We start from the raw sequence: 23,264 nt of genomic DNA on the forward strand, positions 1-23,264 counted from the left end.
GAATGCGTAGGAATGTTCGGTGGCGGTCGGAGGGGCCGCTGGCGCAGATTGGCCCCAGAGCAGCTGTGGATACAAATGTAGTTCACCACCACCAGAGTGGGAATGAATAATGGAGCCATTGTACGCACTCTGAGTATGCGTTAATAGCGCTATATATATCTAGTCCATTATTGTGCGCGACTCAAATCACGCCTTGACACCAACACTGGAAAAAAAAATGCCTCCCTAAAAACAAGTTTAAAAACAATTAAGTGTTTTATTCCTCTTTAGGCATGAAAAAAAGCGAGATTGAATTTCTTTTTTTTAATTAACCTATTTTTCACGGAGTTACAAAAATGTCCACTCATTTGGACACTGTGTGTTTCATTTTTGAAGCAAAAAAAAAAAAAACATGCATTGTAAACACAATATCAGAAAGTGTGAAAACTATGAGACAAAAGCATTTTTTAATGCAGGTAATCTGATGTTTTCTCGTCTTTTATCGTACTCTAATAGTAGTTCTTACTCACTTCATGGAGGTAATATTGAAAAAAATTCATTTTGTTTTAGAAAACAGTTAACCCTTTCATACACGAATTATGAGAACATTAATCAAAAATTTTTCCTGAGTGTTTTAGGCGTGAAAAAAAACAATGCAATTGAAATTTTTCTTCTGGAAAAAAAAAAAAAAAAAAATTAACCCTTTCATGCACGAATTATGAGAACCTTAATCAAGATTTTTTTTCCTGAGTGTTTTTATTCCTCTTTAGGCATGAAAAAAAACATTGCATTTGAAAATTTTCTTATGAAAAATAAACAAATAAATAAACAAAAAATATATTTTAAAAAAAGAACAAAAAATAAAGTTAAAAAAAGACATACTACTACTACTACTACTACTACTACTACTAATAATAATAATAATAATAATAAAAATGATCTTATGAACCTATTTTACATGAAGTTGCAAAAATGTCCATTCAGCTGGATACCTTGCATTTAATTTTTGAAATGAAAGAAATGAAGAAACATGTATTTACAGATAAACTGTGTGAAAACTGGGGGGGGGGGGGGGGGGGGGGGGGGGGGGGGGGGGTGTAGTTGGGGGGGTGAGAATATGCTCAGGGGAGATCTACACAATGTTACCAATTCATGTCAGAAAAGATATGTAGTGTCTTAAAACTTTAATAAAGATGTGTGTAAAAATAAATAAATAAACCAACGAAAAGAACAACAAAATCCATGAATATACAAGAGAACAGCTGTAGAAGAACTGTCCACTGAAGTGACCAGTATACATGAAAGGGTTAATTACAGTCTAATAACAACTAGTCACTGATTTACACTCAATCATGTCACTGCAGATCAGGTTTATCAAGAACATAAAGTTACAGGAATGGTATGAATGTCAGTGTATTATTATGGGATGGTGCATGAGTGTCCACTGTGTTGGCTGATATGGAACTAAAACAACCAAACCCGTGAATATACAAGAGAACAGCTGGAGAAGGACTGTCCACTGGAGTGACCACTGGAGTGACCACTATGTATGAAAGGGTTAATAAGATATTTTTGCTTGAATTAAACAAAAAAATCTTTGTAAGAGTTCCTGAAATAAGACTTTCAATATCTATTGTCTATAAATCAGTTCTTATATCGCACTGAAAAGTTCCTCTTTAGGTGATTCTGTCTGATTTTAAGTGTGATGAGATATTTTGACTAGAAATGAGAAAAATACACTTGGTAAGATCTGACAGCACAAAACAGGGTTAAAGATAAAAAAAAAAAAAAAGTTTCTTACCTTTGATGGGCATTCATATTCTTTTCCTAGTGAGGTCCCATGGCACACATCAGAAGGTCCAGGACTTCAGCTTTATTTCTGGTTAAGTTGTCTGTTCGTTCCTCTGTATTCAATCTGCTGCAGGACCTGAGAACACCAAACACAAATAACTGTCATTCTGCCACTTTACATGCAATGATAAAAAGCAGAGGACGAAAATGAAGTTGACAAGTAAAATTACAACTCTTAATTGAAGGAGAAAATCCAAAGTTTGGTGGTAGCTAACATTAGCATGTTGGCTAATTACCGCTACATCTGCCTGACCAGATCATTACTGATTACACTGGTCTACAATTTTTTAGAAATGATTTGCTTCAGAGGTTAAATGTGCTAAATGTTACGTATTTTAATAAGATTAATTGGAAAATAAATGACAAAAGTGCTGGTTTGCTGATGTTTTCAAGTAATATGATTAAGTGTTATTCCACATATATATTGGTTTATGTACATTTATAGAATAGTTTTATAAATCTTCCACTAAATAGAAGCTGTAAAGTGAATGTATTCTAATGTGCAGACAGTGTTTTGAAGTAGATCTTGTAGCTCTGAGACAAATATTCCTTTTGAGTCAAACCCATTCTCTCGTTAATTCTTGAATTTCACATTTTGACCCAAGGCTGTATCTTGGAAAGTTCAGCCAACCAGCATTTTTGACTGGATTTTTCTTTATCAGTGACTCTCATGTGGTAAAATTTCATTACTTTTATTCTGGAAGCATTTTCCTTGTAGGCCAGTGTTACCCTAATAAACAATAAGTCTGTTATCAAGGTTATAATAGTTTGGGATTTTTTATTATAGTTTAATTTTAGCTAGTTTTGACTTTTTTTTTCCTCTAATTCAGTTAGTTTTAATTCATTTTAAGACCAGGTTTGCTAGTTGTTATTAGTTTTGTTTTGTTTGTTTTTTGTTTTGTTTTTTCTATAAGCTTAGTTTTAGTTTAGTTCTGGTATTAGTTTTAGTTTTTTAATATCTTTTATCTTCCTCACCGTCGTATTCAAATAAATCCCAGACAGGACTCTGCTGCTTTCTCCCAACTTTAGTCTCCATGTTTCCAGGTAGAACGGGGACGAGAAGTCGACTCTAAACAACAAGTAACGACAAGCAACGGACCGTCAAGTGTCGTACGGTGCTGCTAGCTAAAATTGCTAGAGCGAAATAAATCGATTTCACATCAATCTGACATTGACAAAGACGAAAACGAAGGGAATTTTAGCCATAATTTTTATCCGTTTTAGTTAGTTTTGTAAACACACAATACAGTTTCAGTTAGTTATTGTTTTTTTTTTTTTTCTTTTAATTATAGTTTCTATTTATTTCAGTTAACGAAAATATTTTTTCAATTCTAGTTTTCGTCATTTCGTTAGTTTTCGTTAACGATAATAACCTTGTCCGTTATTAGGCGTTTCACTTCTTCACATATTGTGTTTTGTTTGTCAGTCCTTTATCTGTGCAGTCCAGTTCAGGGAAAGAAAATAAAGTAATGATGGAAGTCAGTACACATGAGAATTCATTACCTCTGCCAAAGAGGTTCTGTTTTTACCAGCGTTGGTCTGTCTGTGTGCAAGATAACTCAAAAAGTTATGGACGGATTTGGATGAAAATTTCAGGAAATGTTGACACTGGCACAAGGAACAAATGATTAAATTTTGGTGGTGATTGGGGGGGCACTGATCTGCCTTGGTGGAGGTCTGCGCTCTCCGAGTGCTTTTCTAGTTAAAAATTCAAATCACCATCTACTGCAGGTCAAGGTTACTTTATCTATACCCGTAGGTAGATTTTTTTTGCAGTCTAGGTCAAACACAGACTATGGAAAATCACATGACTAACTTTATTTGATTTGAATGAAAGACTTCAGTGTGAGGCCTGACTGGTGCCATTTAAGAAAGGCATTATAGTAAACAAGCATACCAGCTCCACCGGTAATTAACTGTTTGGACCCAGAAACCAGTTTTATGGCACCATGACGTCAAACTTAAATACGTACGGTGGTCACTTCTGGCACCACAAAAAAACAAGATGACGACGACTGAAATGCACATGTTTGTGTATGAAACACACGGACAGCTTCTGAACAATGGTTTCAGTACGAGTTCCTTATTAACCCTTTCATGCATGAATTATGAGAACCTTAATCAAGAGTTTTTTTCCTGAGTGTTTTTATTCCTCTTTAGGCATGAAAAAAAAACAATGTGATTGTTTTTTTTTTTTTTTAAATCCACTTGTTTTTCATGGAGTTACAAAAATGTCCACTCAGCTACACCATGAATTTTATTCTTGAAGCAAAGAAACATGTATTTAAAACCCAATATCATAAAGTGATATGAAAACAGTGAAATGAAACCATGTTTAATGCAGCTAATCTGATGTTCTCTCACATTTTAACATATTCTAATACTAGTTATTACTCACTTCATGGAGATAATATTCAAAAAATAAATATTAACTATTGATTTCCACTCAACCCTGCGATGAACTGGCGACTTGTCCAGGGTGAACCCCGCCTTCGCCCCCATGTAGCTGGGATAGACTCAGAGCGACCCCCGAGACCCTAGTGAGGATAAAGGGGGTTCAGAAAATGAATGAATGAAGGATTTCCACTCAAGAACCAATCAAGAACAGCAAAGTTACAATAATGGTATGAATTGCAGTTTATGAGATGATGCATTAGTGTCCACTGTGTTGGCTGATATGGAACTAAAACAACAAAACCCATGAATATACAAGAGTAAAGCTGTAGAGCACAGGTGTCAAACATGAGGCGCGGGGGCCAAATCCTGCCCGCCAAAGGGTCCAATCTGACCCGCGGGATGAATTTGTGAAATGCAAAAATTACACTGAAGACATTAACAATCAATGGTGTTAAAATCATTTTAATTCAGGTTCCACATACAGACACATACAGTCCAATTAGATTTAAAGTGGGTCAGAACCAGTGAAATAGTATCATAATAACCTACAAATAATGACAACCCCAAACTTTGTGTTTTTGTTTTTTTTTTGTGTAAAAAAGTAAAATTACATGAAAATGTTTACGTGACCAAACTATAAATTCATAAAAAAAATGTGAATAACCTGAACAAATATGAACAAATGGAAATGTCTGAAGAAAAGAAAATGCAATTTTGCCAACATTCTGCCTGTGACTAAATGTTTTGTGTGATTGTAACGCACATGTGTAAATGATAAACTGATAAAAACAAGGCAGAATATTGTTAAAAAGTTAAAATTGCACTTGTTTTTCTTATGACAATTCAATTTGCTCATGTTATTTAGATTTTCAAGGAAACTTTGTGGATGTAAACCTGATCATAATATAATTTTACATTTTTCACTGTTATTATTTTCCTGGTCCGGCCCACTGGCCATTAAATCGGGCTGAATGTGGAACTGAACTAAAACGAGTTTGACAGCCCTGCTGTGGAGTAACTGTCCACTGGAGTGACCACTATGTATGAAAGGGTTAATACTGACAGCATTTATTCCCTCCACCAGGAGATATTGGGATCGCTTTGCTTTGTGTGTTTGTTTGTGTGTTTGTTTGTTAGTTAGCAAGCTAACTCAAAAAGTTATGGATGGATTTTCAGGAAATTATCAGGAAATGTTGATACTGGCACAAGGAAGAAATGATTAAATTTTGGTGGTGATTGGGGGTGGGGGGGCAGATCTGTCTTGGCGGAGGTCTGCGCTCTCCAAGTGCTTTTCTTGTTCAAAGTTACATTTATGGGTTCTAACTGGATGCAGTTTGTGAAGCAAGAAGAAGCTTCGTAGTGCTTCAGAGCTGGGTGATAAATCTCACCCACCAGGTTCACACCTACCAGTCGTACTTTCACATCGCAAAAGGCTTTAGTCCATTGTTAAAATAAAATTAAATTATCACTGCAGCTTTAAGTACTGCTCCGCCACTGAAGTTAAGTGAAACAGGGAAATCACTGTGATTATCTTCCAAGTCGTGCCTTGTGTATTAAACAAATGGTGCAGATTCTGAAGCATATTTGTACTGAAAGCTCCATCGGTCTCACCTGCTGGGGTGCTGTGTTTACTTATTTGTGTTAAACTCACCACTATAGTCAGTATTTCACAGGGTTATATATATATTTTTTAATGTGAGAAAATAGTCTCTGAAGTCTCAAATGGCAGTTTTTGGTCTCTTTGTTCTACTTTGCTTAGCACAACAGCTGCACTGAGGTCTGTTTTAGTGGCATGTGGTGAGCGCCAATAAAAAAGCTGAACGCCACGGTAGGTGGTAGGAAAACAGGCCTCAATCAGATATCCTCGTAAGAAGGCAATGCTATTGAAATCCTGCCATGCAAACACTGCATGCATGCGTGCTGTACATACACAAGGTCAGGTTCCATTCGGGTGCATGCTGCAGATAGGCCAAGTGTGTTGTAGAGGCCAAGAATGTAACAAACAATAACGTAATAACAGCCGATAACATAATAAATTAGCTATTTTTAAAATGTAATAGGCCAATAATGTAATAACAAACAATAACGTAATAATGGCCGATAACGTAATAAATGTACTATTTTTAAAATGTAATAGGCCAATAATATAATAACAAACAATAACGTAATAACAGCCGATAACATAATAAATTAGCTATTTTTAAAATGTAATAGGCCAATAATATAATAACAAACAATAACTTAATAACAGCCGATAACATAATAAATTAGCTATTTTTAAAATGTAATAGGCCAATAATGTAATAACAAACAATAACGTAATAACGGCCGATAACATAATAAATGTGCTATTTTTAAAATGTAATAGGCCAATAATGTAATAACAAACAATAACGTAATAACGGCCGATAACATAATAAATGTGCTATTTTTAAAATGTAATAGGCCAATAATGTAATAACAACCAATAACGTAATAATGGCCAATAACGTAATAAATTTGCCCTTTTTAAAATGTAATAGGCCAATAATGAAATAAAAGTCCTGAACTGATAACATAATAGCTTTTGGCCAATAACGTTATAACTTATTACGTTATTGGCTCAGTTTTTACATTTGCAAAGAATTTTTTTATTTATTTATTTTTTTTTTTAACCAGGAAAATATCGTAATAACCAGCCAATAAGTTATAACACTATTGGTCAAAAGTTATTACGTTATTGGTTCAGGACTTTTATTACATTGTTGGCTTTGTTGTGCCGAATTCTACTCCCTGCCAAAAACAGCTCCCCCTTCCTAAATCAGCCATAAAGAGGACAAAGGTCACCAAATTCACCCTTTCACACCAGAATAGCTCCAAATGTGAGCTGCTAAAGTCATTTCACTCCTTTAGCTTCACCAGATAATTCTGATGGGGGGTGCAGTTTTCGGCAATATCTGATGCCGAATTCTGCTCCGTGCTGAAAACTGCATCCCGAGCTTCAGGTGATGTCGTTTTCAGCAGTATCTGTTTATATTGTTTTATATTTTGTGTGTTGTGTATCTAAGATTTAACTTTAGAAAGTTGTATATACCTTACAGGTTGCACATTCTTTAATTTTAACCAAATTAATCCTTTCATGCATGAATTATGAGAACCTTTGTCCAGATTTTTTTCTTGAGTGTTTTTATTCCTCCCTAGGCATGGGGAAAAAAAATTGTGATGGAGTTTTTTCAAAAATGTCCATGCATTTAATTTTTGAAGTAAAGAAACATGTTTAAAACCCAATATCAGAAAGTGAGATAAAAACAATGAAATAAAAACATTTTAATCCTGCTAATCTGATGTTTTCTCACATTTTAACATATTCTAATGCTAGTTATTACTCACTTCATGTAGATAATATGCAAAAAAAAAAAACAAAAAACTTTTTGTCTTACAAAAAACAATTGATTTACACTCAAACATGTTAGTGCAGATCAGGTTTATCTAGAACAGCACAGTTACAGTAATGGCCTGAATGTCAGTGTATTATGGGATGGTGCATTAGTGTCCACTGTGTTGGCTGATATGGAACTAAAACAACAAAACCCATGAATACACAAGAGAACAGCTGGAGAACAACTGTCCACTGGAGTGACCACTGTGCATGAAAGGGTTAATAATACTAGCGGCATTGTACCCGTGGTGCCATTGAATGCTAGCATGAGAGGCTAAAATCTCCCAGCATACCTCACAACATTTGAATACAGACATAAAATTGTGCCTAGTAGATAGTCAGGTAACATTTCTATTCGTTTGGCGAGTTTGGCGGCGCACGGGCCTGTGAAGGCTGAGGAAAACCCGTACAAACGCCCTCCTGTGCTGCAACATCGATCAGACAGACAGACAGACACAGAATGTGTATTATATAGTAGGATTGTAAGATATTGCAGTTTTGGTTTTTTTTTTTAACCCTTTCATGCACAGCGGTCACTCCAGTGGACAGTTCTTCTCCAGCTGTTCTCTTGTATATTCATGGGTTTTGTTGTTTTAGTTCCAGATCAGCCGACACAGTGGACACTTATGCACCATACCATCCCGTCTAATAATTAGCAATTGATTTACATGAAAACATGTTAGTGCAGATGAGGTTTATCTAGAACAGCACAGTTACAGTAACGGTGTGAATGTCAGTGTATTATGGGATGGTGCATAAGTGTCCACTGTGTTGGCTGATATGGAACTAAAACAACAAAACCCATGAATATACAAGAGAACAGCTGGAGAAGAACTGTCCAGTGTAGTGACCACTGTGCATGAAAGGGTTAAAAAAAAAACATAACTGCAATATCTTACAATCCTTCTTTATAATACACATTCTGTGTCTGTCCATCCCATCGATGTTGCAGCACAGGAGGGCGTTTGTACGGGTTTTCCTCAGCCTTCACAGGCCCGATCGCCACCAAACTCGCCAAATAATTAGAAACGTTACCCGACTATCTACTAGGCACAATTTTATGTCTGTATTCAAATGTTGTGAGGTATGCTGGGAGATTTTAGCCTCTCATGCTATCGCCCAATGGCACCACGGGTACAATGCCGCTAGTATTATTAACCCTTTCATGCACAGTGGTCACTCCAGTGGACAGTTGTTCTCCAGTTGTTCTCTTGTGTATTCATGGGTTTTGTTGTTTTAGTTCCATATCAGCCAACACAGTGGACACTTATGCACCATCCCATAATACACTGACATTCAGGCCATTACTGTAACTGTGCTGTTCTAGATAAACCTGATCTGCACTAACATGTTTGAGTGTAAAAAAAAACAAAGTGAATTGTTAGACAATTTTTTTTTTTTGCATATTATATCCATGCAGGTTTGTTAAAATGTGAGAAAACATCAGATTATCAGCATTTATTTCATAGTTTTCTCACAGTATATCAGTAAATATGTTTCTTTGCTTCTAACATTAAACGCATGCTGTTCAGCTGAATGGACATTTTGGTAACTCCATGAAAAATAGGATTGTAAAAAATCAATCACATAGTTTCTTGTTTTGTTTCTTTCATGCCTAAATGTCTAGAATAAAATCTTGATTAAGGTTCTCATAACACTGGTGTACAAAGAAAATGCTTCCAGAATAAAAGTAATGAAATGTTACCACATGAGAGTCAGTGATAAAGAAAAATCAAGTCAAAAATGCTGGTTGGCTGAACTTTCCAAGATACAGCCTTGGGTCAAAATGTGAAATTCAAGAATTAACGAGAGAATGGGTTTGACTCCAAAGGAATATTTGTCTCAGAGCTACAAGATCTACTTCCAAACACTGTCTGCACATTAGAATACATTCACTTTACAGGTTCTATTTAGTGGAAGATTTATAAAACTATTATATAAATGTACATAAACCAATATATATGTGGAATAACACTTAATCATATACCTTGAAAACATCAGCAAACCGGCTCTTTTGTCATTTATTTTCCAATTAATCTTATTAAAATACGTAACATTTAGCGCATTTAATTTCTGAAGCAAATCATTTCTAAAAAAAAAAAAAAAAATTGTAGACCAGTGTAATTCATGCATAAAAGGGTTAATTACTTAGTTGCTACACAGCTATGATGGTGTTAAGAGGTTGAATAATTCACAGTTAATTTCATACCCTACAGTCAGAAAGGAGAAAAAAGTTGTGACAGGGTGAATTTGGTGCACGTTGTCCTCTTCACTTAGGAAGGGGGAGCATTTTTTGGCAGGGAGTAGAATTCAACACAACAGGCTCACTACATTTTAAAAATGGTAAATTTATTACATTACACTGGTCAACAACAAATTTATTGTTTACGTTTTTTGAACTGATTTAGGATAATTTTGGTAACACATTAATTTTGCTCAATCAGGTCAACTTTCTGAACTATGCTACATATTGGCTTTTTAACATTTTTGCTTACATTTATGGGCATTTTCACATCATATGAAACAAAATTCTTTCATATTTCTTGCACTAAACGAGTTCTGAAGATTTTACTTTTGACAATTTATGATTAAAGGCGTTTTTTAATATTACAGGTGAATGAAATGGCTTCGACTAAAACAGGCGTGTCAAACTCATTTTAGTTCAGTTCCACATTCAGCTAAATTTGATCTGCAGTGGGCCCAACCAGTAAAATAATAACATAATAATATATAAATAATTTCAACTCCAAAATGTTCTCTATGTTTTAGAGTGAAAAAAGCACAATTAAACAATGAAAAGGTTTACATCTACAAACTATCCTTTCAAACAATGTGAATAGCATGAACAAACTGAAAAAATAAGTGTAATTTTAACAATATTATGCTTCAGTTTATCATTTACACATGTACATTATAACTTACAGATCGCAGTGGATCTACAAACACACAAAACCTTTAATAACAGGCAGAATATTGTTAACATTGTACTTATTTCTCTTAAAACATTTCAGGTTGTTCATATTTGTTCAGGTTATTCACATTTTTTTGAAATTATACTTTGTTTTCGAGTAAATACATGACAATATTTACATTTACAAAGAGAAACATTTGGATTTGTGAGTATTTATACATTTTTATGACAGTATTTTACTGGTCTGACCCACTTGAGATTGAATTGATCTGAATGTGGTCCCTGAACTAAAAGGATTGGTCATATCTTCAGTGTAATTTTTGCATTTCACAAATTCATCCTGCAGGGCCGGACTGGACCCTTTGGAGGACCAGATTTGGCCCCCGGGTCGCATGTTTGACACCTGTGGACTAGAAGATCTTGCAAAAATAAGCCTGATGTATTCTGCTACATCTGTGGTGAATACACCATTGTACCTAACAGGAATCAAGTCACAAGTTTCATAAAGTGTGCTTACCAATCTTATTTTGGTATTAATTATTACCTCCTCCAAGGAGGTTATGTTTTTGCCAGGGTTTGTTTGTCTGTTTGTTTGTTTGTTTGTTTGTTTGTCTGTCCGTTAGTGTGCAACATAACTCAAAAAGTTATGGACAGATTTTGATGAAATTTTCAGGGTTTGTTGGAAATGGGATAAGGAAGAAATGATTAACTTTTGGGGGTGATCCGGAAGAAATCCTGGATTCTGGATCACTTTGAAATTTTCGTTAACATTGTGGTAAATGGGGCCAAAATTTTCGTTTCCCAATATCTCGCTTAATTATTGACCAAAACTCATGAAATTTAACTCAGGAATTGACAATGGGGTCCTCTATCACATTTCAAAGGCTGATCCGGATCTGATCCAGAAGGCGGATTTTATTTTAAACTAGAAGCACTCGGAGAGCGCAGACCTCTGCCAAGGCTGATCAGTGTCCCCCCCCCCCCCCCCCCCCCCCGTGGGCCCCCCCACCCCCGATCACCACCAAAATTTAATCATTTCTTCCTTATCCCATTTCCAACAAACCCTGAAAATTTCATCAAAATCTGTCCATAACTTTTTGAGTTATGTTGCACACTAACGGACAGACAAACAAACAGACAAACAAACAAACAAACTAGAAAAGCACTCTGAGAGCGCAGACCTCCACCAAGGCAGATCAGTGCCCCCCCCACCCCACCCCCCCCGATCACCACCAAAATTTAATCATTTGTTCCTTGTGCCAGTATCAATATTTCCTGAAATTTTCATCCAAATCTGTCCATAACTTTTTGAAAGATCCGGATCAGTCTTTGCCATTTGACAGAACACCCCATTGTAAATCCCTGAGTCAAATTGCATGAGATTTGCACAATTCCCCCATATTGTGATTTCCACCATAAATATTAGTCCCATATTTATTTAACCTATATTTTAAGATTCCTTGACCATGAAAACATACCATTAGCAACTGGATTCATAATTATATCCTTATTAGTTCAGTAGTTATTCACGAAAATCACATTTCTCGTAATGGCGGTTTTCTTCTGGATCTAGCTCCTTAAGTATTAAAGCTACATGAAATCCGGTGGCATACTCCCGATGCGGAACTGACTGAGCTACATGATAGCGCTTGTCAGAAATTTCTACCTTTAATATTAAAGGCACAGTAGGCCAAAAAGTAAGGGCACCCCCATTTTTTATATAAATTGAGATAAAATCCGCCTTCTGGATCAGATCCGGATCAGCCTTTGAAATGTGATAGAGGACCCCATTGTCAATTCCTGAGTTAAATTTCATGAGTTTTGGTCAATAATTAAGCGAGATATTGGGAAACGAAAATTTTGGCCCCATTTACCACAATGTTAACGAAAATTTCAAAGTGATCCAGAATCCAGGATTTCTTCCGGATCACCCCCAAAAGTTAATCATTTCTTCCTTATCCCATTTCCAACAAACCCTGAAAATTTCATCAAAATCTGTCCATAACTTTTTGAGTTATGTTGCACACTAACGGACAGACAAACAAACAAACAAACAAACAAACAGACAAACAAACCCTGGCAAAAACATAACCTCCTTGGCGGAGGTAAAAATAAATGTAGGATTTGTATCACCGATTATGTGGGGAATTTTTGCGCTTGGCGGAGGTCTGAGCTCTCCGAGTGCTTTTCTAGTTATATTTGTGAGAAGATCAAATTTTTCAAAATCAAATTAGCAAAAAAAACCTGACCTGATTGAGAAAAGCAGATGTCATTTTTGGATTTAGCGGTGCAAAATGGTCCTAATTTAGTTGAATAAACCCAGACAACTTACAAAAAACAGTTTTTTGTAACCCAGTGTTATCGGCTGTTATTACGTTACTAGCTGTTACTACATTATTGGCTTCTACATGTGTGTTTAACTGGATGAGACTGATGTGTGGCGCGATAACCTTGGCTGTTTGTATTGTTCAGGCTAAGACACTAAAGGCATTGTTTAAAAAAAAAAAGCCTTTGTCGCTTGTAAAACACACGTACACCAGTGCACCTTAACGCATTCCTGTCTGTCAACAGCTCCATGGGTTGCTGAGATTCTGTGCATACCTCTGCATTGGGTGACACACATACACACACATACACACACTTACACACACTTACACACACTTACACACACTTACACACACTCTGGCATTAGTGTGTGCAAAGGCGTGTGAAAGCCACCTGTGGCAGCTCTACAGCTCCAGCCTCTGTGGAACGTGGAGGGGAGACCCAGGAATAACTTCCAGCGTGGGACAAAACTCTGCGTGCAGCCGCTGCCGGCCCCCGACCCCCCGCCGTCACACAATCAACCCCTCACGGATAGCGGCGGTGGCGGCTAAACAGTTTCCCACCTATGTGCCTTCATCTCTCCAACCTCATTCTTTCCTAGTGCCCACAAAACCACACCTGAAAATAGCAATCAGACAGGATTAGGCTGATTCAGGTCCTTGAGGGTTTAAAGCTGCTGGTAGTTGATATTTTACTTCAGCACTTATACCAAAGAAGACATTTCCCTGCAGGAGTATTTAGATCAGTGGTTTTCAACCTTGGGGGTCGCATGGAATTCAAATGGGGTCGCCTGAAATTTCTACTAATTGATAAAAAAAAAAAAAAAAAAAAAAAAAAAAAATAGAAAAGCACTTGGAGAGTGCAGACCTCTGCCAAGGCAGATCTGCCCCCCCATCACCACCAAAATTTAATCGTTTCTTCCTTGTGCCAGTATCAACATTTCCTGAAAATTTCCTGAAAATCCATCCATAACTTTTTGAGTTATCTTGCTAACAAACAAACAAACAAACAAACAAACAAACAAACAAACAAACAAACCCTGGCAAAAACATAAGCTCCTTGGTGGAGGTAATAAGTTCTTATATCTCACTGAAACGTTACTCTTTAGGTGATTATGTCTTATTTTAAGTGTGATGAGGCATGTCAGATTTGTACTCAGCTTTTAAAGGAAGCTTACAAGATTTTTAAGCTGTACTAACTTAATTTACTAATATGTTCAGTTAAGGCAGAAATGTCTGTTCAAAATCAATATGTTTTTAAGTTAAGACTGTTTTCCTTGTTTTTCATTTAGACCAACTTAACAAAATAACTTATCAACTGATTTAAATGTGTACATGTAACAAACTTAACTTTTTTAAGCAGAGAAAGCTCTTGATTTTAATTCCAACTTACAAACCCCATGTAGCATTTTTTAGAGTGTATTTTGACTAGAAATGAGAAAAATAGACATGGTAACATTTTGTTTTTTGCAGTGCGAGGGTACGTCACTTCTGGCCAGCAATGGTTCCTCCCATAGGTCAGTGTTTTTCAGCCTTGGGGTCGGGACCCTGCATGGGGCCGCCTGGAATTTAAATGGGGTCGTCTGAAATTTCTAGTAGTTGATAAAAAAAATTTTTTAAATTACTAATAAAAAATCTATGGTGAGTTGACAGAAAATCCCAATCCATAACAGACATGAGAAACTGTGGTTGTGAAACTGCAGCACTGTGGTTCTGTTTGTGTGTCAGATGTTCACTGTGGTCAGTTTCAGATGCTGCAGCTCTTTCATAATTCATAGTTTCAGTTCTTGTTTGTTCAGTATTAATTGTCCTCCTTGTAAATCACAGCTGGACTGACTGGACAGATCCTGACCAAGGAAAATCACATTCTCCCTTTGTGCAGTAATCTACACCTGGATTTACTGCCTCTGTCCACAATAATAGACATTATATAGACTAAATGTCCTCTAAAATTAATGTTTATTCACAACACAGTATAGCAAACTATTACATGATCAAAAACAAATTAATTTTAGCAAAAAAAAAAAAAAAAAAGTTCCTGGTTTGAATGTCTGGGGTCAGCGGAAATGTGTGATGTTAAAATGGGGTCAGGAGCCTAAAAAGGTTGGAAACCACTGTTTTAGATCTGAAACCTATGGAATAAACTCTTCACAGAAGCCCAGAACAGATGATTGTTTAGGGAGTTTAGAATGTAACAACAAGATTCTGGCACAGTCACATGCACATAAATAACAGAGTGTGATATCGTGTCAACATTAGTCAAGCAGGTGGCAACAAATGAGTTGGAGCGCAGCTGTATTTAATGGGCGACGGGGCTTTTTAGTTCCCATCAGCTGTGTGAAATGGATTTTTATGATTCAGAGTTGGAGTACACACACATTCACATGCAGCCTGTGCAGGTTTAAACCCCTGGCACACAGGTGGCTTTGTGTCCAAAATGCACCAACAACATTATTATGCATTTGGCAGAATGTGGCAGGTTTTTCCGTCCTTTTTTTTGTGCTGCTAAGTTGTAGAGGACCATGCCAGTTGTTAATTTATTGCAGCTCTTCTGACCGATAAGAGGTGCACACCTGGTGAGACGTGATTCAGACCTTTTCTGAAATGTCACAGTTTCTTATTGAAATTATTGGACTTTTTTGTCATAATCTCAGAAATACCAAAAGGATGTACATAGAGTTGATGCTCGGCCTGTACGTACTTTTCTTGAAAACACATAAAGACTCGAACCTCCAACAGCGACCAAAACCATCTACTGATCTGAAATGTCTAATACCTGTTGATCCACTAATCCTATCAATAAATATCAATAACTGGTGTAAAATACAGTTCTTCATCTTTTCATAGTCATCAGATATGACCCATTTGGACGTTCAGAGGCTCCATAGTTACCATGGAAACACCGTCATCTTCTACAACATTGATTCACTAGTAAAACCCATGGAGTTGGATCAGTGACAGTGGATGGACACACTTATTTTTACATTCAGTTAGCAATAACTTTGCTGAAAAAGTCACTTTTTCTTCAGTTTTCTCTGTTTCTGATATGATAACTCAAGTTTAAACTGAGCTTTAATGAACATGTACATGATCTAATTAAGTTAAATATAGGAAAATACCTAATTTTCACTGAAAAAACACAAAATGCAGAGGATTATGTCATAATAAATTGTGATAAATCACTTAAGAAAAGTTAAATATAGAGGAAAAAAAAAAACATATTTTGGAACTGCCACAAAAGTAACACTGTGTCTTTATGGGTAAATTAAAAAAAACAAAAACAAAAAAAACAAAAACAAAAAAAAAACAAAAAACAAACAAACAAACAAACAAACAAAAAAAAAATATCTATATATATATATATATATATATATATATATATATATATATATATATATATATATGTTGACACAAAACAAAATAACAACAAACACTAGCGACCAAAACCATCTACTGATCTAAACTGTCTAATACCTGTTGATCCACTAATCTTATCAATACATGTGAATAATTGGTGTAAAATACAGTTCATCATCTTTTCATGGTCATCACATATGACCCATTTGGACGTTCAGAGGCTCCATAGTTACCATGGAAACACCGTCATCGTCTACAACATTGATTCACCAGTAAAACCCATGGAGTTGGATCAATGACAGTGGATGGACACACTGGGTTTATGTTCAGTTAATGAGAGATTTTACAGAAAAAGTCACTTTTTCTGCAGTTTTCTCTGTTTCTGATAGAATAAACCTCAACTTTAATCTGAGCTTTAATGAACACCTACATGATCAATTAATTAAATATAGGAAAATACCTAATGTTCACTGAAAAACCACAAAACACAGAGGATTATGTCATAATAAATTGTGATAAGTCACTTAAGAAAACTTAAATATAGAGAAAAAAACATATTTTGGAACTGCCACAAAAGTAACACTGGGTCTTTATGAGTTGAAAAAAAAAAAATCTCTGTCTACACAAAACAAATAAACAACAAACACCATCTACTGATCTAAACTGTTTAACACCTGTTGATCCACTAATCCTATTAATACATGTAAATAATTGGTGTAAAATACAGTTCTTCATCTTTTCATAGTGAACGTGGAAACGCTGTCATCTTCTACAACACTGATTCGCCAGTAAAACCCATGGAGTTGGATCTATTGTTGCTTTTCCATTGACCCACAAGTTGCGGGAATATAACTTGCACATAAAAATTTACCAAGTGGAAAAACGACAATTGCACCAAAACTCCCTTTTTTTGATAAAAAGTTTTTGCGCTGACAAGAGGTGGTTTTTCAGGCGTAGTGCAATTGGTATATCATGCAAAACTGTAATGGAAAGACCTTTTTCTGCAACTAGAGTCACATGAATAAAAAAAAAAAAAAAAAAAAAAAACGGACATTGACGGACGTTACAACAAGCGAAGAAGAAGAGTTTTAACAGAAACATGTCACAGTATATGTGGACACACCAGGAAACTGTATCATTTTTTAATTTAGTATGAGATAGAGGGGTAATATATAATAATAATTATGAATATATCTGTAAAACACCACAATATTTATGTTCGTTGCCATGTTTATGGAGTGACTTCTTGTGTCATCTTGTGACAATAAATAAACAAATTATCGCATTTGTGATTTCATGGACAAACGGACATTACGCACTTCTGTTTTTCAACATTTAGTAAATATCGGTAAAGTTTTGCACAGATGTCCAATGGAAAAGCCACTAATGTCAGTCAATGGAAACACATGGTTTATGTTCAGTTGATGATATCTTTGCAGCAAAACTCACTTTTTCCTTCAGTTTTTTTACGTTCTGATATAATAAACTTTGAATTAACTCTGAGTTTTCATGAACATCTAAATCAAATATAGGAAATTAAATATAAGACAATGCATGATTTACAGTGAAAAATGCAAAATATAGAGGCTAATATTATAATAAATGCTAATAAACCACTGATGAAATGTTAAATACAGAGAAAAATTCTTCTGCACTGGAAAAAATCAAAATCTTACCAAGTGCATTTTTCTCATTTGTCGTCAAAATACGTCATCACACTTAAAATAAGACACAATCACCTATAAAGTAACTTTTCACTGAGATATAAGAACTGATTGATAGACAATAGATGTTGAAAACCTTATTTCAAGAAATCTTACCGAGATAATTTTCACTTTTTCCATTGGCAGATTTTTTTTTTTTTGCTTAATTCAACCAAAAATATCTTGTATTAATTTTTTTTTTTTACTTGTTTTTAGAGAGGCATTTTTTCCAGTGTGGTAACTGCCACAAAAGTAGCACTGGGTCTTTATGGATTAAAATCATTTTTTGTTGAGATCATAGTTACAGTTTTTGCATTTTTAAGAATAAGGTGATCTCTTTTTTTTTTTTTTTTTTGGTGGAATTGTAGAATGAACATGTCCATAAAAGCAGCAGAGCTTGTATTTTTTTTTATTATCTTTTTAAAGATTTTTCTCCTTTTGCAAGATAACACATTTGATACAGAAAAATACTATTGTGATGTGGTTATTGTGATACAGCTGAATCACTCTCCTTCATCAGACTATTGTTCTGTTTTGTTTTGTTTTGTTTTTTTTAATAATTGCTGTCACAGATATCAGTATTTCATAATCTATTTGGGTTGGTGAAATACCAAACACATCAAACTACTACTCACATTCATGTAAGAATCTCAGTGGTAATGAGGAGGTTTGGGTTGAAAACAGAGTAAACTTTTAATCAAGACACTTCATGTTTCTCTGCAGACTAGTCTCCTGTGAAAAACACTCTTTAAATCATTATGTAGAAAGATCAAAAACTTATTGAGGAAAGGTTATCTGGGAAAATACAGACACTGATCGCTTTGTGATGTCTGTGCTTTCAGCTCAGAGTTGAACTAACATGAAAAAAATACAAAAAAATCTCCTCAATGACACTGAATCCCAAACACAGATCCTTTATTTTGCAGATTTCTATTGTTATATAATTGCACAATTATAATAGTGCAGCTTTCGATGAGTGAAGAAACTTCAAAGACACATTATGTAAGATTTAGGGGACTGTAACTGTAACTGTAACTATGAACTGAATATAACTTAGTATAATCATTGTTTTCTTTGGGACGCAGGGGCGTCAGACTCATTTGAGTTCAGTTCCATATTCAGCTAAATTTGATCTGAAGTGGGCCGGACCAGTAAAATAATAACAGAATAATAAACAAATAGTGACAACTTGAAATTTTTGTCTTTGTTTTAGTGTAAAAAAATAAACAATTAAATTATGAAAATACTTACTTTTATAAACTATCCCCCCCCAAAAAAAAGAAAGAAAGAAAAAAACCTGAAAAAAAAAATGAAATTTAAATTAAAAAATTTAGAAAATTTAGTGCAATTTTAACAATCTTCTTCCTCCACTTCTCATTAGTCCATGTGCATTCTGGATCAGATCTACAAAGACACGAAACACTGAGGAACAGGAAGAAAAGAGTTCAAACTGGACTGAATTTAAAACAGACATTTCAGGTTGGACACATTTATTCAGGTTATTCACATTTTTTGTGAAATTATATTTTGTTTTAGTGTAAATACATGAAAATATTTACATTTACAAAGAGAAAAATATGGAGTTGTCATTATTTATAGATTATTATGGTAGTATTTGACTGAATCCTGCCCACTTGAGATGGAATTGTTCTGAATGTGGAACCTGAACTAAAAGGATTGTTCAGATCTTAGTGTAATTTTTAGAGCTGCAACCGATTAACTGATTAGGTGCTTGAAGCCAATGCAAAAATTCACGATTTGATTAATCGACTCGAATTGATTGAAGGGAAATATTCTATTGCAGTTTTCCTGAGTTGAAGCTTCTTTGTGCGTCACAATAAGCGTCCGTGTGGAACACAACAGTGGAACCAATGTTTAACAGCAGAGAAAGGAAGGAAACAAAGCTTTGATTCAGGAGAACTGTGGTTGAATGATTGTTTCTGGATCACTTTGAGTTGATTAATTGGTTGCAGCTCAATAATTTTTGCGTTTCACAAATTCCTCCTAAGGGTCCAGACTGGATCCTTTGATGGGCCGGATTTGGCCGCATGTTTAACACCTATATTCTAGTGCACAGGTGTCAAACATGCGGCCCGGGGGCCAAATCTGGCCCACCAAGGGGTCCAGTCCGGCCCTTGGGATGAATTTGGGAAATGCAAAAATTACAGTAAGATGTTAACAGTCATTTTTGGTCAGGTTCCACATTCAGACCAATTCAATCTCAAGTGGGTCATAATAACCTGTAAATACTCACAACTCCAATTTTTTCTCTTTGTAAATGTAAATGTTTTCATGTATTTACACTAAAATAAAGTATAATATTGCAAAAAATATCTGAATATCCTGAAATAATATGAACAATCTGAAATGTCTTAAGAGAAGCAAGTGCAATTTTAATAATATTCCACCTGTTACTAAATGTTTTGTGTGTTTGTAGATCCACTGTGATCTGTAAGTTATAATGTGCATGTGTAAATGATAAACTGAAGCAGAATATTTTTAAAATGACACTTTTTTTTTCAGTTTCTTCATATTATTCACATTGTTTGAAAGGATAGTTTGTAGATGCAAACATTTTCCTTACATAATTTTACTTTTTTCACTCTAAAACATAGAGAAAAGTTTGGAGTTGACATTATTTATATATTATTATACTATAATTTTACTGGTTCGGCCCACTGCAGAACAGATTTAGCTGAATGTGGAACTGAACTAAAATGAGTTTGACAGGCCTGTTCTAGTGCATGCTGGTGCGGGTCGAAGCGTACACACTCATGCGTATGTGGTGTATATGGTCCATGTCGGAGGTTTGGAGCCTTGGACCCTGGCAGACAGGTGGCTCTGTTTGGAAACACAGTGTGTGAGCTGGGCGAAGTGGAGGAGGAGGAGAAGGGGGGAGGACAGGGGAGGAGGGGGGGGGTTAATCATTATTATGCTTTCCGCAGAACGGTGGCGCTTCGCATTTTTTTTGCCGTGTTCCCGAGTTGGTCGGCACATTCCGCTGGCATTGTTATCCGGCCTGTTTCCTGCGGCCGGCGGCTTTTGTCAGCCTCTCCCCCATTGTCCCAGCTTCCTTTGTTCCCCGGCTCCAACAATGGCTTTTTTTCTGCCTCTTTATATATATGTGCACTTTTTGCCCTTGTGTGTTCTGTTTGTTTTGTTCTGCTGTCTGCTGTGTTTTTCTTTCCTCTTGCTGCAGAGCTGGGAAATAAAACACACACACACACGAACCCAGTTGATTTGTTCAAGTTCACCATGGTTCAGACTTCTCCCTCTCTCAACCTGTCGTCCCCCCCCCCCCCCCCTTCGGTCTGACTGAGGTGATGTCTGCCCCCCCCCCCCCCCCCCCCCCCTTTAACCTTCTATTCTTCACTGTCACACTTCCAAACACCTGAACCTCTGAAACACTGCACCAGGCTGTGACTTCAGCTGGAGTCCACACATCCACTGCCTGATCCTTGACCTTGACTTTAGCGTTGACCTAAATTAGTCAGTTTCACATCGCAAGGCCTCGAAGAAACGCAACAAACAAACGACCCCGTCCACGAAAAGGAATTCATGTCACCGACAAGCCACATTTATTGTTTACAAACATTAATAACATTCTTTTTAAAAATGTTATTACGTTGTATCAAATGCATTTAAATTATGCAAGATTAAACTGAAACTTCAAAAATTACTGTATTTTAAAGATTCACTGAATAAAATAGCCAAGTAACTTAAGTAATACTAAAGAAAAGTCTTGACTTAATTTAGACAAAACCAGCAGCAAATGGCAGAATACTTTACTTATTGCGTTATTGTCCATTTTTGTAAATTCTAAAGACAAATGAGAGTTTTTTTCTGCTGAGCCGTTGTGAAGAGCTAACTAGATTTTTACTAGCTAGCTAAAATGTTGTTTGTTTTTTGTAGTTGTAAACTCAAGCTTACACAATAAAATAGTTAGCTAACTTTTACTTTAAATCTGATTTACATTTAGTTTAGCCCCCTCCCCCCCAGTCTGACTGAGGTGATGTCTGCCCCCCCCCCCCACCTTAACCTTCTATTCTTCACTGTCACACTTCCAAACACCTGAACCTCTGAAACACTGCACCAGGCTGTGACTTCAGCTGGAGTCCACACATCCACTGCCTGATCCTTGACCTTGACTTTAGTATTGACCTAAATTAGTCAGTTTCACATCGCAAGGCCTCGAAGAAACGCAACAAACAAACAAACGACCCCGTCCACGAAAAGGAATGCATGTCACTGACAAGCCACATTTATAGTTTACAACTATTAATAACATTCTTTTTTTTTAATTATGCTGCATCAAATGCATTTAAATTATGCAAGATTAAACTGAAACTTCAAAAATTACTGCATTTTAAAGATTCACTGAGTAAAATAACCAAATAACTTAAGTGATATTGAAGAAAACCCTCGACCTAATATAGATGAAACAGGCAACAAATGGCAGAATACTTTACATATTCCTTACAATTTTGTAAATTCTAAGGACAAATAAGAGTTTTTTCTGCTGAGCCGCTGTGAGGAGCTAACTAGATTTTTACTAGCTAGCTAAAATGTTTGTTTTTTGTAGTTGTAAACTCAAGCTTATACAATAAAATTGTTAACTAACTTTTACTTTAAACTTGATTTACATTTAGTTTAGGGAACATTTAAAACGTTTTTAGATAGCTTTAAACTAACACTTAACTTGCAAATAAAACATCTTTAGCTAGCTTTAAATGTACACTTAGCTAATTTACAGTTAGCATTAAAACATTTGTTGCTAGGTTTAAACTATGCAAAGGTTAATTTACACTGAAAAGGTTTTTAGCTAACATACTCTTAAATTAGGGTAAATTTGAAAAAGTTTTAGACAGCTTGTTAAAACATATTTTAAGCTAGTTTTATCTATTTGAGATTTGCATAACCGGCGTTTGCATTTGCAATATGAATAAATACTAAATAGACTTAATTCAGTCCTTGTAACAAAATGCAATTTATCCACACTTAATTTAGACTTTTGTGAATACGATGAAAAACAATAAAATAATTAATTTTAAAAAAATAAATAAATAAAAATGACTGTTAATTTGCATGCAGATAATTTTAGCAAGCTTTAAACATGAGCTTAATTTAACTGAAAGCATTTATGGCTAACTTTAAAGTTACACTCAGTTTAAGGTAGATTTAAGAAATATACAGCTTTAAAATTACAGTTAGATTTACTTTATTTGACAAAGGAAACACTGAAACTAACCTACAATATGAATAAATACCAGATCCTAGTCATTTAGTGCTGATTTAGAATATTTAAACATACATTTTATTTACAC

General features: G+C 35.4%; 1 protein-coding gene across 4 annotated transcripts in view; it reads left to right on the forward strand.

Moving 5' to 3' along the window:
- The window catches only part of LOC115420078 (transcription factor SOX-13), a 174,649-nt gene that overhangs the window by 81,963 nt on the left and 69,422 nt on the right, over positions 1–23,264 (forward strand). The gene's annotated exons all lie outside the window — the stretch shown is intronic.

Source organism: Sphaeramia orbicularis, chromosome 5, assembly GCF_902148855.1.
Source record: "Sphaeramia orbicularis chromosome 5, fSphaOr1.1, whole genome shotgun sequence".
NCBI classification, from domain to species: domain Eukaryota; kingdom Metazoa; phylum Chordata; class Actinopteri; order Kurtiformes; family Apogonidae; genus Sphaeramia; species Sphaeramia orbicularis.